The following is a 17,273-nucleotide window of genomic DNA, read 5'->3' on the forward strand; positions in this document are numbered from 1 at the left end:
AATGAGGGAACCATGTGATTAATACCTGTACATTTTCTATTCTATCCAAAATAGACTTTTTACATTTGTCATAGATAGTACTGCTGCTCACAGAAGGACTGTACTTTTCTTCTCAGTTGAAGTTATCCATAGACATGACTTTTTTGGTCAATAATACGTGAGCAGAAATGAAAAGTGTGAGGGTGTGTCTCTCCAATATCTTTAGTAATATTCATGGTGCTGAGTGTTCATCAAATTCTAGGAAAATCACAATGGATACTAACCCTTGATGTTGTAACAGAAATGTGATTTTTCTATAAGCATTAATTATGTTAGGGAACCATTTATTTATGTAATATATAAGATTTCTAAGAGACTGAAACTATGTGATTCTCCCATTTGGTGGTCACTGAGATATAAAGAGGGAATTCGAAATTCCCGATCTCCAGTTACCAGCTTTCACCCTCCTTCATTGAATATAGAGGTCCAAAGGTTGCTTCATGGGTCCCATATCTTGGCTTCCTTTGCCATCTCTCTTTAATATTGCACTGACTCACAGCTAGGCTTTTTGCAAAAAATAAATAAATCTTCAGTTGGAGAAGCAAGATGTAGATTTTAATTTTTTAAAACAAAAATCAGAACCACAAAAACGTGCGTATAGATTTTTTTCTGCCTCCTATAACCATAACATGATTTATAGGTTCCATGGATATTTAGAAGAGTTAATATTCTGGGTAGACCTGAAATAGACTGTGCCCTGTGCTATGCATGTTATTTATCTATTTCTACACATTCAACAACCCTACTCTGAGAGCATTTTTTTTTTTTAAACAGATATGGACACTGAGACCCTTAGAAATGGCATTCATCGAGCCCCTAATGTATGCTAGGTATGGTTACAGCTGTTTCACATGTTCTTTCATTTAATGCTACAAACCTTTCAATGGTAGTGTTACCATACTTTCTGGTGAGGAAACTGAAGCTCAGAGAAAGTTATTTGCCCAAAATCTAGAGACTTGAATTTGACCCACTCTGGCTGGTCCATATATATGTTCCTTTTTGCACTGTATCGTCCATCATTTTAGAATGGATTTTTATTTAAATCATTTTCTTATATTTCTTCCCATTCCTCATCAGAAAGAACCTTTGGGGTAACTTATTATTCAGCAGTAGATAGCTAATACAAATGTTAAGCAAGTTAAATGCCGGAGAACTAGAACCTTTTCATTTCTGCTTTCCACAATTGATTTTTAAAATACTGGTTGAGGTTTTACATGTCAGGCATGAGATATTGTCCCTGTCCTCAAACAGCTTCTCATCTAATGGGGGAGGGATGGGAGGAAAAAATTTTAAATTGGACTTTTCAAAATTAAGCCAAAAGTACATAGATGAATGGAAATAACAAAGAACTTGCAGAGATAAATGAAATTAAAAATAGAAAACAAATCAACAAGTATAGTTGCTGATTAACCTCTAGATAGAATGATTAGGAAAGAGATAAAGAATGAGAACACAAATTATCAATATCAGTTAATAAAAGGGACATCAATACAGAGCCTAGAGATAATTTTTCAAAATAAACATTTTATGAACAATAGCATTAAAAATGCTTAGTCATAAATTTAACAATACATGTTTAAGACTTCTGCAATGAAAACTATACAACACTGTTGGAAAAAAAATTAAAGCAAACCTGGAGATCGGCCATGATGATGGAGTAGAGAGACCCTGAGCTCACCTCCTTTCATGAGCACACCAACATCACAACTATCTGCAAAACAACTATCTATGAAAAAGACAAAAACCTACCAGAAAAGATCTTTTACAACTAAAGATGTAAAGAAGGAACAATGAGAGGGGTAAAGGGGCGAATTCATGATATAATCAAGTCCCATACCCCTGGGGGTGCAACCCACAAACTGGAGAATATCTATATCGCAGAGGTTCTCCAACAGGAGTGAGGACTCTGAGCCCCACATCCGGCGCCCCAGCCCAGGGGTCCGGCACTGGGAGGATGAGCTCCCAGAGCATTTGGCTTTGAAGGTCAGTGGGGCTTAATTTCGGGAGTCCCAAAGGACTTCGGGAAATAAACCTCAGTCTTAAAAGGCACACACAAAATCTCATAAGCACCAGGACCCAGGGCAAAAGCAGTAATTTGATAGGTGCCTGAGCCAGACCTACCTACTGGTCTTGGAGAGTCTCCCGCAGAGGTGGAGGGTGGCTACAGCTCACCCTGGGGACATGGACACTGGCAGCAGCCACGTTTGGGAGCTCTTTCTACCCTGTGGAAGCCAGTGCTGGCAGATGCCATTGTAGGATCCTTCCTCTAGTTCATTAGTGCCAAGACCTGGCCCCACCTAATAGCTTGTAGGTGCCAGTGCCAAACAACTGAGTGGAGACACAGATGCACCCATCAGCAGACAGTCTGCCTGAAGACTTCCTGATCCCACAGCTGCCTCTAGACATGCCTACACACATGGCCTTGCCCACCAAAGGGCCAAGACCCAGCTTCACCCAACAGTGGTCAAGCAGCTAGCCTCTTCAGGAAGGCTGCACTGGCCTCTAGACCAGCCTCACACACCAAGGGGCAGACATCAGACACAAGAAAACCACAGTCCTGCAGCCTGCGGACCCAGGCTATCCACAGCAAGCCAGACCCTACCAGCTGGGCTGCAGGACAACACAAGCCTCCAGACACCCCAGACTCCATACCCAACTGTTTCAGGAACCAGCCCCCTGCCTACCAGCGATTGGACACCAGCTCTGGGATCCCTGGGCCCTGTAGCCAGATGCCAAGCCCCAGCTCTGCCTGCCAGTAGTCTGGCACTAACCCCAGGACCTGGCTTCATCCATCAGTTGCGGGGGGCAGGGGAAAGCAACAGCCCCAGAGTCTTCTGGACCCTGACTATGCCCACCAGCGAGCCAGCACAAGACCCGGGGCCACCTGGGGTTCTACAGTTGGCTGCCTCGTGACCAGACCCCACTAACCAGCAGCCTATAACATCTGCCTGGCAACCAACCAGACCATGGGCCAACCAATCTTACCAGACAGCCCACATAGCCCACCACAACAGAAGGACCCATGCAGCTCTCTTACGGGGAATCCCTAGAGCATATAGCTTGGGTGACAAGAGGGGAGTGTGCTGCCAGGATGCACAGTACTTCTTCTAGAGAAGGCCACTTCTGCAAGGTCAAGAAATGTAACTAACCTACCACATACCTAAAAATACAAGTAACAAGTTCAACAAAATGAGGCGACAGAGAGACATGTTCCAGACAAAGGAACAAGATAAGACCCAAGAAGAAGAACTAAGTGAAGTGGAGACAGGCTACCTACCAGAGAAAGAGTTCAGAGTAATGATTGTAAAGATGATGAAGGTACTTGAGAGAAAAATGGATGCACAGAGTGAGAAGTTAGAAGTTTTTAACAAAGAGTTTAAAAATATAAAGAACAACCAAAGAGAGATGAAGGATACAATAACTGAAATGAAAAATACACTAGAAGGAATCAGCAGTAGACTAAATGATACAGAGGAAATGAATCAGTGAGCTGGAAGACCGAGTAGTGGAAATCCCTGCCACTGAACAGACAAAAGAAAAAAGAGTGAAAAGAAATGAGGACAGTTTAAGAAACCTCTGGGGCAACATCAAGCACAGTAATATTCATATAATAGGGGGTCCCAGAAGGAGAAGAGAGAGAGAAAGGGGCTGAGAACATATTTAAAACATAATAGCTGCAAAGTTCCCTAACCTGGGAAAGGAAATAGTCACCCAAGTCCAGAAAGCACACAGAGCCCCATACAGGCAAAGAGGAATACATCAAGATGCACTGTAATCAAAATGACAAAAGTTAAGAATAAAGAGAAAGTATTAAAATCAGCAAAGGAAAAGCATCAAATAACATACAAAGGAACTCTTATAAGGCTATTAGCTGATTTTTCAGCAGACACTCTGCAGGCCAGAAGGGAGTGGAACCATATATTTAAAGGGTGAAAGGGAAAAAACCTCAAACCAAGAACACTCTACCCAGCAAGGTTATCATTCAGAATTGAAGAAGAGATAAAGAGCTTTCCAGACAAACAAAAACTAAAGGAGTTCGTCACCACTAAAATAGTCTTGCAGGAAATGTTAAAGGGACTTCTTTAAGCTGAAAAGGGCACTAATTAGTAACAAAAAAACATGTAAGTAAAAATCTCACTGATAAAGGTAAATATATAGTAAAGGTAATCAGTCAATCACTTATAAAGCTAGTATGAAGGTTACAAGACAAAAGAGGTAAAAATAACTATAACTAAAATAGTTAAATAAGGAATACACAAAATTAAAAACTTTAAAATGTCACATCGGGACTTCCCTGGCAGTCCAGTGGTTAGGACTCCATGCTTCCACTGCAGGGGGCACGGGTTTGATCCCTGGTTGGGGAACTAAGTTTCCACATGCCCCATGGCACAGCCAATAAATAAATAAAATAAAATAAAATAAAGTAAAATAAAATAAGATATCAAAAACACACAACAGGAGGGGTAGTAATAAGCTGAGTTTTAGAATGCATTCAAACTTATCTTGCTATCAACTTAAATAGATTGTCATATATATGTAGGCTGTTATATATGAGCCTCATGGTAACCACAAGGCAAAAACCCATAGTAGATAACCAAAAGATAATGGGAAAGGAATCTAAGCATAACACTCTAAAAGACATCAAACCAGAAGGGAAGAAATCAAGAAGAAGAAAGGAATAGAGAAGAACTACAAAATAGCCAGAAAACAATTAACAAAATTTCAATAAGTACATGCCTATCCATAGTGACTTTAAATGTAAATGGACTAAATACTCCAATCAAAACACAAAGTGGCTGAATGGATAAAAAAACAAGCCCCACATATATGCTGCTTACAAGAGACTCACTTCAGATGTAAGGACACACACAGACCGAATGTGAAGGAATGGAAAAAGATGTTTCATGAAATGGAAACCAAAAGGAAGCTGATGTAGCTATACTTCTATCAGACAAAATGGGCGTTAAAACAAAGACTGTATAAAAGACATAGGGAGACATTATATAATGATAAAGGAGTCAATCCAGCAAGAAGATATATGACACTTGTAAGTATTTATGCACCCAACCTAGGAGCACCTAAATACATAAAGCAAATATTAATAGACCTAAAGGGAAAAACTGACAACAATACCATAATAGTAGTGGACCTTAACCCATATTTTTATTCAACGTAGTACTGAAACTGCTAGCAATTAGGCAGGAAAAAGAAATTAAAGGCATCCATATTGGAAAGGAAGAAGTAAAACTGTCACTATTTGAGGACAACATCATTTTATATATAGAAAACCCTAAAGACTCAAAAAAAAAAAAAACCTGCTAGAACTAGTAAGTGAATTTAAACAAATTCAGTAAAGTTTCAAGGTACAAAAGCAATATACAAAAATAAGTTGCATTTTTAGAGACTAACAACAAACAATCAGAAAAAGAAATTAACAATCCCCTTACAAAATACCTTTGATTGAATAAAGAATAAAATACCTGTGAATGAACTTAACCAAGGATGTGAAGGACCTATACACTCAAAAATATATTAATGAAAGAAATTTAAAAAAACACAAATAAATGGGAAGATATTCTATGTTCATGAACTGGAAGAATTAATATTGTTAAAATGTCCATACTAAATCAAAATTCCAGTGGCATTTTTCACAGAAATAGAACAATCAATCCTGAAATTTGTATGGAAACACAAAAGGTCCCAAATAGCCAAAGGCATTGTGAGAAAGAAGAACAAAGCTGGAGGCATCACACTTCCTAATTTCTAATTATACTACAAAGCTATACTAACCAAAACAGTATGGAATTGGCAAAAAGACAGACATATAGGTCAATGGAACAGAATAGAAAGCCCAGAAATAAACCCATGCCATATGGTCAACTAATTTATGCCAAAGGAAGCAAAAACATACATGGGGAAAGGACAGATTTTCAACAAATAGTGTGGGGAAAACTGGACAACCACATGCAAAAGAACAAAACTGAACTACCATCTTACACTATACCAAAAAATTACCTCAAAATGGATGAAAGATTTGAATGTAACACCAGAAACCATAAAACTCCTGGAAGAAAATATAAGCAGTAAGCTCTTGACTGACCTTGGTCTTAACTATATGTATATTTGGATCTGACCCCAGAAGCAATGGAAACAAAAACAAAAATAAACAAATGGGCTACATCAAACCAAAAATCTTTCTACACAGTGAAGGGAATCATCAACAAAATCAAAATGCAACCTACTGAATGGTAGAAGATATTTGCAAATGATATGCCCGATAAAGGGTTACTAACCAAAATATATAAAGAACTCACACAACTGAATAACAAACAAACAATCTGACTAAAAATGGGCAGAGGATCTGAATAAACATTTGCCCAAAGAAGACATACAGATGGCCAACAGGCACATGAAAAGATGCTCAACATTACTAATCATCAGGGAGATGCAAATCATAACCACAATGAGATATCACCTCACACCTGTCAGAATGGCTGTTTATATTAAAAAAAAAAAAAAAGATAACAAATGCTGGTGAGGATGTGGAAAAAGGGAACCCTTGTGGACTGTTGGTGGGAATTTAAATTGGTACAGCCACTATGGAAAACAGTATGGAGATTCCTCAAAAAATTCAAAATAGATCTACCATATGGACCCAGCAATTCCACTTCTGGCTATTGATCCAAAAATGAAAACACTAACTCAAAAAGATATATTCACCCCTAAGTTCACTGCAGCAGTATTTACAACAGCCAAGAACTGGAAACAACCCAAGTGTCTATTGATGGATGATTGGATAAGGAAGATGTGATGTGTGTGTGTGTGTATGTGTGTGTATACACACATACACACACAATGGAATACTACTCAGCCATAAAAAAGAAAGACATCTTGCCATTTGAGAGAACATGGATGGACCTAGAGAATATTATATTTAGTGAAATAAATCAGAGAAATACTGTATAATTTCACTTATATGTGGAATCTAAAAAGTGAAACAAACAAAATGCATAAATAAAGAAAACAGATTGGTGGTTGCCAGAGGTGAGGGGGTGGTTGGGAGAAATGGGTGAAGGGGATCAAGAGGTACAAACTTCCAGTTATATTAAAATAATTAAGTCATGGGGATATAATGTACAGCATGCTGACTATAGTCAATAATATTTTATTGCAAAATTGAAAACTGCTAAGAAAGTAAATCTTAACAATTCTCATTACAAGAAAAAAAAATTGTTTCTGAAACTTTGTGTGATGACAGGGTAAACAGACTTATTTTGGTGATCATCTCACAGTGTATACAAATGTCAAATTGTTATGTTGTACACTTAAATCTAATATAATGTTCTTTCTCAGTTATACTTCAGTAAAAAAAATTTTTTAATGTTCCTTGTAAAAATATGCAAGATATCATTTCCTTCAGAAAACTGTAATAGAAATATTTGGCATATATATATAAAGAATACCTACAATTAAATAATAAAAAGACATGCAACACAATTTTTTAAAATTCGATGAAGGTATATCCACATGCAAAAGAATGAAACTGAACCTCTATCTTACACCACTCACAAAAATTAACTAGAAATGGATTAAGTACTTAAATGTAAGGCCTAAAACCATAAAACTCCTAAGAAAACATAAGGGAAGACTCCTTGACATTCGTCTTGGCAATGAAATTTTGGATACAATACCAAAAGCACAAGTAATAAAAGCAAAAATCAAGTGTGACTACATCAAAGTTCAAAGCTTCTATACAGCAAAAGAAACAATCAACAAAATGAAAAGGCAACCTATAGAATGGGAGAAAATATTTTCAAGTCATATATCTGATAAGAGGTTAATATCCAAAAATATAAGGAGTGCATACAAATCAATAGCAAAAATCCGAAATAATCAGGCAAAGGACCTGAGTAGACATTTTTTCACAGAGAACATACAAAGGCCAACAAGTGCAAGAAAATGTACTCAACATCACTAATTATCAGGGAGATGTAATCAAACCCACAGAGAGATATCACACCTGTTAGAATGGCTAGTCTCAAAAAGACAAGAGATAACAAGTGCTGAGGAAAATTTGGAGAAAGGGAACTCTTTTGCACTGTCGGTGGCAATGTAAATTGGTATAACCACTGTGGAAAACAGTATGGAGGTTCCTCAAAAAGATTAAAAATAGAATTACCATATGATCTTACTTCCTGGTGTATATTCGAAGGACAAGCTATCACTACCTCAAGGAGAAACCTGCACTCCCATGCTCACTCACTGCAGCATTATTCACAGTAGCCAAGAAGTGGCAATAACTTGTGTCCATCAAGGGATGAATGGCTGAAGAAAATGTTCCCTATATATATATGTGCATATATATATATGTATACATACATACATATACATGTAACATATACCTATATATAATAGAATACATGTGTATTTTATATAGTATATACTTACCTATATGTTACCTATATATAATGTATATGAATATTATCCAGCCATAAAAAATAACAAAATCTTGTCATTTGCAACAACATGGATGGAACTTGAGTGCATTATGCTAAGTGAAATAAGTCAGACAGAGAAAGGCAAATATACTATATGATCTCACTTACATGTGGAATCTAAAAGAGCTGAACGCACAGAAATAGAGAGTAGACTTTTGTTTCTAGGGTCTGGTGGGTGGGGGAAAGGGGGAGATGTTGGTCAAAGGGTACAAACTTGGAGTTAAAAGATGAATAAATTCTGGGGATCTAATGTACAGTACAGTGACTGCAGTTAACAGTACTATGTTGTATACTTGCAGGTTGCTAAGAAAGTAGATGTTAAATGTTCTCATCACCATAACAACAAAAGTTGGTAATTATGTGAGGTGATGGTGATAGATGTGTTAACTAACTTTATTGTGGTGATCATTTTGCAATATATTTGTGTATGGAATCATGTTGTACCCTTTAAACTTACTTCCATGTTATATGTCAATTATATCTCAAAAAAGCTAGAAAAATTTTTAACTCAGTGAAGGACTCAAACACTTTAAAAAGGGAGATAAATGTATGGCTAATAAGGATATGATGAAGTATTCAACATCATTAGTCACCAGGAAACTTCAGATTGAAACTTCATTGAGATACCATTTCACACCCACTAAAATGGCTGAAAATTAAAATGACTGGCATAGCAAAAGTTAATAAAAATGTGGAGAAGCAGGAATTTTCATACATGACTGCTGAGAGCATAAAATAGTAAGTATCTTTGGGAAAAGATTAGGTAGTGTCTAAGAGAGTTAAACATACCCTTATCCTATGGCCTAGCAATTCCACTCCCAGCTGTAATCATCAAAGAGAAATGAAAATACATGTTCCAGGGCATCAGCAAAAACTGTATTAGTGAAACCTGCCTTTAGTATGTCTGAGATTGAAACATGTTTTAAAACACTGCCTTTTCAAAATAAACTTTAACTTCAAATAAGTATAAATAATTTCCTATCCATTGGGAGATTATTTCTGACTGAGTCATCAAAGTTTTAAAAGACTGAATTTTTCCAAATTCTTTGCAGCATTCATTCCATTCAACCAACATTACTTAATGTCTCCTATATATATCCTATTGTATCAGAGTTCAAGTGATAAAAAAAATTACCAACTTTCACTGCACCCATAACATAGTTGGGCAGATGAACACAAATATCTCATCTACGGTAGACAGTGATAAATGCTACAATGGAACTAGAACAAATTTGCTATAATAGCTGTGGAAACAGACATTAATTTGTCTGAGAATATAGGGAAATTTTCTTAGACAATCTGGAATTTGAAAACTTTAACAGGCAGATATGGTGACAAAAATAAAAGACAATCACTCAAACCTTTCTCCAAAGTTGTCTTAGTTTCTTAAAGCTTTGATCTAATTATGTTAGCAAATATTTAATGAATTCACTGACTAGATATTAAATCAGCAAATATTTACTAAGGACCTAGTATGTCAAATCTGACAATTGACATACTAGGTACTTAGTAAGTACTTATACGTCATATTCTTTCCATTACCACTTCAACAACCCCTAGTCCAAGATACCGATGGTCTCCTACCTGGATTGGATGACTTCTTAAGTAATTTCCCCTTCTTTTCTTTTCCTCTGATACATTCTCTTCATAGCAGAATGATCTTTTAAAAACCTACTAGGAACATGTCATAAGGGCTTTAAATAAGATGATACCTGCTCTTGGAATGTTCTTTCCCTGCTTTTATATGGCTGTATCCTTCTGACACTTCACATTTTACCTAACATTCACATCCTCAGTGCATCCTTCTTCTGACAACGCTATCGAATTTGGTCTTGCCAACTCAAAACACATCTTTAGTTTAGCACCATTTCCATTTTTAATTTGCACTTAAATATTGGTCTGTTTCTATATTTTAGAATAGAAACTGTCAAGCCACTCAGGACAGGGATTTTGCTTTTTCAGCCATCCAATGCACACCTAGCATCTAGTTTGGAGCCTGTACACATTAGACATTGAATAAATATTTGCATAATGCTGTATTGTGGACAAAATCAGACATGATCCCTGAATTCAACTAACAGCCTAGTGAGAGAGGCATGTATTAATCAAATAATCACAGAGGTAAATGGAAAATTATAAATTGATAAGTGCTTAAAATAGAGCATGTGACTTTATGAGAACTTATAGTAGAAGGATGAGACTTACCTAGAGGACTCAGGAAAGACTTTCCCAAGAGGAGTGCCACTGAGCTGAGATCTGAAAGGTGAGGAAGAGTTACCAGGAGAGGAGAGGTGAGCAGCTCCTTTCAGTAAATGAGCACGGTTTGTGAAAAAGCTTTGTTGTGAGATAGAATATGATGGATTGGAGCAACAGTCCTCAGCTGGGGGACATATGGCAAAGTCCGGAGGTATTTTGAGTTGTCATAACAGAGGAAGGTTGTGCTACTCGTATCTAGTGGGTAGAGGCCAGAGATGCTGCTATACATCCTGTAAAGACCATGACAACTCTCCACCATAAAGAATTATACAACCAAAATGTCAACAGTGCCAAAGTTGAGAAACCCTGGGTTAGAGAATTGCTTCTCAAACATTTTTACTCCAGTAAGAAATATATTTCACCACATAATCCAGTAAACATATACGTAAAATAAAAAGCATTTACATAAAATAACATTTACCCTTTTACTTGTGATGTTCTTTATTTTCTGTTTTGTTCTATTTCATGTTTTTTAATGTTGGTCTTAATTCACTAAATTTGTTCCATGACACACTGTAAGTCTCAATCTGCAGGTAGAGAAATTCTATGTTGAAGGACCTGATAGAAGGTCCAATTGACCTCAGAAATCAAGGGGAAGATTGGGAACTAGTAGAAACGGTGAGGCAGGCAGCACTAAGACTCTTCAGGGGCTCACAGGCCACATTAAAGATTTTTGTCTTTTTCTAAAAGTAACAGGAAGACACTGACAGCTTATGAGCAGAGGTATGACATAAATAGGTTTTTACTACAGTATACAGCAGCACTGTCCAACAGAAATATAATGCATGCCACATGTCTAATACTACATTTTCTGGTATCCTCATCTTTTTAAAAAAGGTAAAAAGAAATGGGTAAAATTAATTTTAATACTATGATTTATGTAACCCAATAGATCATTTCAACCTGCAATCATGATGTATATCACTTGATACTTCTTGTATCACAGAGTTTAACAGTTCCTTAGTTATTGGGTGCTAGTATTTATCAGTATGAAGGCATTAGTCTTTCCTCATCAGCTTTCCCAAGCTTCCTTGGCAAGCAATTTTTTCTTGTTTATATACATACATTTGTGTGTGTGTGTGTGTGTGTGTGTGTGTGTGTGTATGTATTCTGGACTGAAAAATCTATCCATGTTCCACCCATCAAATACAAAAAGGTATTACATTTCTTTTCTTTGTGACGCATTAGAATCAGATGTGAACTTATATCATGCAGATTTCTTGATCATTCTGGGCTCTGCCTCTGGAGCTGTAGTTCATCTAGCAGTCATCCTACCTCAACAAGAAGGAGCATTAAAATGTCCTGAATGATGTTATGATCTTTCCTATTGTTAAATGTTACAGTATAAATTCTTACCAGAAACTTTTGAAATACAATAGGAAACAAAACATCTTTTAAAATTTTGTTTATTGCAGAAATTATACGTTTCTTATATAGAATGCAGATACATTATAGATGTATATACACATATATATGTGTGTGTTTGTGTGTATATATATATATATATATATGGGAGAGAAATAAAATGGGATGACACAATATAAATTGCTCTGAACCCTTCTTTTCCCACTTAACAACAACTATCACCGTCTTGCTACATGAATAAGGCATTCTTGGGTTTCCCTGGTGGCGCAGTGGTTAAGAATCTGCCTGCCAATTCAGGGGACACGGGTTTGAGCCCTGGTCCGGGAAGATCCCACATGCCACAGAGCAACTAAGCCCGTGAGCCACAACTACTGAGCCTGCACTCTAGAGCCTGCGAGCCACAGCTACTGAGCCCGCATGCCTAGAGGCCATGCTCTGCAACAAGAGAAGCCACCGCAATGAGAAGCCCGCGCACCGCAACAAAGAGTAGCCCCTACTCCCCGCAACTAGAGAAAGCCCGCGCGCAGCAACGAAGACCCAAAGCAGCCAAAAATAAATAAATAAATAAATAGTAAGGCATTCTTTGGCATCTGTAATGTACCTACCAAAGGGTTGAATAAATTCCTCATCCCTGGGATTTCAGATTGCTTACAGCTTTTTTGCTATTGTAAACAATGCTGCAATAAACATTTATGTTAGTGTTTCTGCACTTTTTTTTAGAGAGAGGAGAATTCCCATGTTAAAGGTTATGCAAATGCTAAGGGCCTTAATACGGACAAACTGCTTTTAGAGAGGTTGTGCCCACTTCTGCTGTCCCAGCAGTTTGCAGTGCTAGAGCGCCAAAAGCCACACACCTGTCCAATCAAACTCTTTGCCTTTGCCAGTGTGACAGATGAGAAAATGTCATCTCATCCTCATATTAATCTGCATTTATTTTATTACTAGCAAGTCAAGATGAACTTTTTTCCCATGTATATGTTGGTAATTTGTATTTCCATTCCTTTATTGGTGCATCATTTATTCACGTCCTTCGTCCATTTTCTCTCAGAAAGAGCACCTTTTTCTCATCTGTTCGTAAATGTTCTTAATTTATTAAGAATATTAACTCTGAATAACATGTATTTTAAATATCTACCAGTTGGTCATAAACTTGGATAAAGGGGTCTTTTGCAATATTGTGGTGTAACTTTCTATGTCTTCAATTCTATCAGTCTTTTTATGTAGGTTCTGAATTAATATCACATGAGCAAGTCATTCCTCATCATAGTTTATATAAACATTCATCAATATTTTCTATTATATTACTTTTATGGTTTCATTTTTTAATATTTAAATATGTCATCCATATAGGCTTAAGTTTGGTATAAAGGATACAATTTGATCGTTTATCCAAATGGTTAGTCAGTTAGAACAAAGGTATGATGATTTGTTCACTGACCCGATTTTCCAAATTTATTATATAAAAAAAGTTCCACTCAATGAAGTAACAGAGGATTGGATAAAAGGGGAAGATACTTTAACAGAGAGCTAAAAATAGTAGAAAGATCTCTAAGTATGATACATATGGCTAGTTTTTCCAAAATTTTGTGTGTTAGGCAATGTATATGCAATTGCCAAAGTCTAGATTAAATATGAAATTAAACCATAAAATAAATTTCCAAAGTTATTTCTTATCTCTCAGTTATAATTTCTAGTTCCATCAGCTTTCCTGAAACAACTTTTATGAAGCAGAGGAAATTGATTGGAAAGAAAATTTGCCAGTGTTAAGCTTGAGCAGGTAATTGAGTTTCTAACTTTAATGGTGTGTTATTAACTTCCTTGAAATATTAATCAAGAAAAGTCGAGCATCAAAATTCTTCTCTTGATAAAGAAGTTCTCATTGTTGCTATTAGTAACTACACAAACTTGAATTAATGGAAACATTTTTAACTTGTCATTATGGAAATTAAAAACAAACAGAGGAAGAGAAAATAATATGATAAGCCTGATATACCTGCCATCCATCTTCACCAATTTTTTAAACTTAGGGCTCTTGTGTTTACTTTAAAGACAACCATCATCACCTTAAAATAATGTAAAACATATTCTTAACACCTTCAAATATTCATCATTCTTCACAGGTCCTCAGTTATTTTCTTCTCCCTTTTTAAATTTTCCCTGCTTGATTTGTGATTCAAATAAAGTGCACACATCACAGTTCTTTCATTTACATCTTGTCTCTTCATGGATTCTCCTTCAACATCCTGGGTTTTTAATCTTCGCAGTATTTTTGTTGTTGTTGTTAAAGAAACAGGCTCTTTTGTCATATAGAATTCCCCCCGAATTTGAATTTTGTTGATTGCATCTCTTTGATGAGATATAGAAGAGAAAGATTCAGATTTAATTTTTTGTGTGTGGCATGATTATTTTATAAGGGGTTTTGTGTATTTCTGTGAGGAGACATAATATCTATTACCTCATTTTTTTTTAAGGTTAATAGCCATTGATTATCATTACCAGTTTAATACTGGTAATATTCTAATTCTGCCATTTCTTCATTTATTAGCTGGAACACAGAAATAAAGAGAAATTTGGTTTCATGAAGTTACTGTAAGGTACAGGTCATCCTGGAAAGTCAGGGTAAATATCTGTATCTTAGTTTACTAGTTTTTAAAATAATGAGCTGTTCCCTAACATACGTAAACCACAATTAATTCTGATTTTTAACTATTTGATATTTCAGATGTTTCCATTCCAATGGATTGTCTCATCCTTGTCCAGTGGGAGCTAGTTCAGGTTAACGGTTGAGTCCTTTCAATAGGGCCTCTTTGGCAGGTTCCTTCCTATCTGGTACAAGGTGTGCCAATTTCCCTTGTACATTTCCCAAATCAGATCCAGCATTCAGTCATTTCCATGAAACTCTGGTTTCTTTAGGTGGAAAATGATACTTCAGGATTCCAGTCTGGGTGCTGATGGAACTTAACTAGGTGGACCCTTGTTTCTTGGCTTTTTCAGAGGACCAATCAAGGTAATCTAAGAAATACCTATTCTATTAGTCCTGGCTCAGCTCATTTGATAACTTTTACCAGATATTAAAATACATATTTACAATAACTAAAATATCATATCAGCATAGAGTGGATGGCATAATGGGACATAACAGAAAGTCTGAAAATAGATCCATGTATTTTTAAAAATTTAACACAGCTAAATAGTTTTCAACGTTCATGCAACACATTTTTCTGTACTTTGTGCACTGACACCCCCTAAGGTACTCTGCATCAGCCATATTTGGGTTTATATACATATGCTAATCACTCTTTTGCTCTAGAGAATAGTCCTAACTCATAGTGTAATAAGGAAGAACGAATCTGCCTCCATATTGGATCTGTTTCTATTACTTTAACCTTTGTATTCTGTTGCTTTTGCTACAAGAATGTTGCCTTTAGCCTGAAATGTACAGGATATCCCATTCTCAAGGCTCGGACCTTTAAAGATATAACACTTTTCCATTCATATACAGATAAAAAGTTGCAGAACAGAGAATAGCATTCTTGTTGGAGGTTTACAGGAACATTGAGACCTGACCTACATGGACAGCTGCAAGAACAAAGGATTACAACACCAAGAAGTTTGCAGCAACGAACAACACCCTCGCCTCTTTTAATATAAGAGAAGCTGGAATTCTAACTCTGCTAAGATGGTCCTTTGGGACACTAGTCCACCGTCTCCTTGGACTGCTGGCTTTCCAAGTAAAGTGCTGTTCCTTGCCCCAGTAACTCGTCCTTTGATTTATTGGCCTGTTGTGCAGCCAGCAGTCTCAGACTCAGTAACAAGAGTATAGTTTTGGGAACATTTTCATCATATTTACCTGTGGAATTTTGGTGTTTGGAATTTTTTTTTGTTGTTTAATTCCCCTTAGGTGAAAACAGAAACATGGAAGTGCTGATATTAGTGATAATATCGTTAAGATAAAATTGTAAATGATCAGTTAAACCCAAAGTGTTGCATCCTTATTTTCTACTGCATGTTTATTGGGCTTAAGCTCATCAATTGTCTGTTTGCTTATCAAATTAATATAATAAATTAGAGGTAATATAAGGGTCCTTATAAGTAAAAGAGGAAGCAGGAGAATCAGTGTTTGAGTGATACAGCATGAAAAAGACTCAACTGGCCATTGCTGGCTTTGAAGATGGAAGGGGCCATGAGCCAAGGAATGTGAGTAGCCTCTCTAAAAGCTGGAAAAGGAAAGGGAAGGATTCTCCTCTTGGGCCTCCAAAAAGAAAAGACCCCTGCCCACACCTTGACTGTAATTTAGTGAGACTGCATCAGATTTCTGACCTCTAGAACTGTTATATAATAAATTTTTGTTGTTTTAAGCCAATAAGTTTGTTACATCAGCCATAGAATACTAGTACACCATGGAAGTCTTTTTTTTAAGAATTCCACAAATAATATATTGGGAAACATTGTATTAAATTATGCTTTGAATTTGGATTGAGTTTTTTATTTATTAACAGTGGGTCCCAAAATCTAGCCAAGAATCTAGGTTGACACAAGCAAAACTGTATTACAGTTTTATCCTTAAAATCTTCCTATTGCACAACTATTGCTAGAGGGCCTACTACATGAAAAGCACATTTTATCTCATATGTGCACATGTGTGTGAGTGCACACACATATGCATACACAGAAAACTAAGTTTTCATATGTTCCCAGTATTCTCTCCTGCACTCCACTCACAGAATTCTATGCTCTGAACTTATCTTCAAACTGCTTCTTGCTACTAAATTTACCTTTCTTGTGTTTAATTCATCCACGCACTCCAGAAATGTTTACTGAACACCTACAATGTCATAAAAATGTGCTTCTCATTCCAGAGATTCAGATAGGTGCCCTATATATTCCCCCCTCCAGTTTGTATGCAATGAGATCAACTGCCTTAGATGCTGACACTAATGGAATTGCATTGTATTTCTTGGGTATGTTTTAGTGGGGAAAACATTTGCAAACCCCTCTACGGGCAATTGGGCAACTTTGTAGAGTTTCAGCATAGTACTGACATGGTGAAAAGTTGATGGCTGCCATGTTGAGAAAGGATTAAAGACAAGATTGAAAGCAGGAGACTAGTCAGAA

The 17,273-nt window shown here is 36.5% G+C and overlaps 1 long non-coding RNA gene across 10 annotated transcripts in view; it reads left to right on the top strand.

Annotated features, from left to right (window-relative positions):
- LOC130705022 (uncharacterized) overlaps positions 1–16,634 on the top strand; it is a 92,004-nt gene extending 75,370 nt beyond the window's left edge. For 6 of the 10 annotated variants that reach the window (XR_009005623.1, XR_009005620.1, XR_009005614.1 and 3 more), the window contains 4 exons: positions 814–869; positions 13,840–13,935; positions 15,072–15,165; positions 15,661–16,634. This is a non-coding gene — a long non-coding RNA (uncharacterized LOC130705022). The remainder of the gene's footprint in view (positions 1–813; positions 870–13,839; positions 13,936–15,071; positions 15,166–15,660) is intronic. The other 4 variants (XR_009005617.1, XR_009005615.1, XR_009005619.1 and 1 more) reach the window with 4 other exon arrangements.
- The last annotated feature ends 639 nt before the right edge of the window (positions 16,635–17,273 follow it).

This window comes from Balaenoptera acutorostrata, chromosome 16, assembly GCF_949987535.1.
Source record: "Balaenoptera acutorostrata chromosome 16, mBalAcu1.1, whole genome shotgun sequence".
Classification (NCBI taxonomy): Eukaryota; Metazoa; Chordata; class Mammalia; order Artiodactyla; family Balaenopteridae; genus Balaenoptera; species Balaenoptera acutorostrata.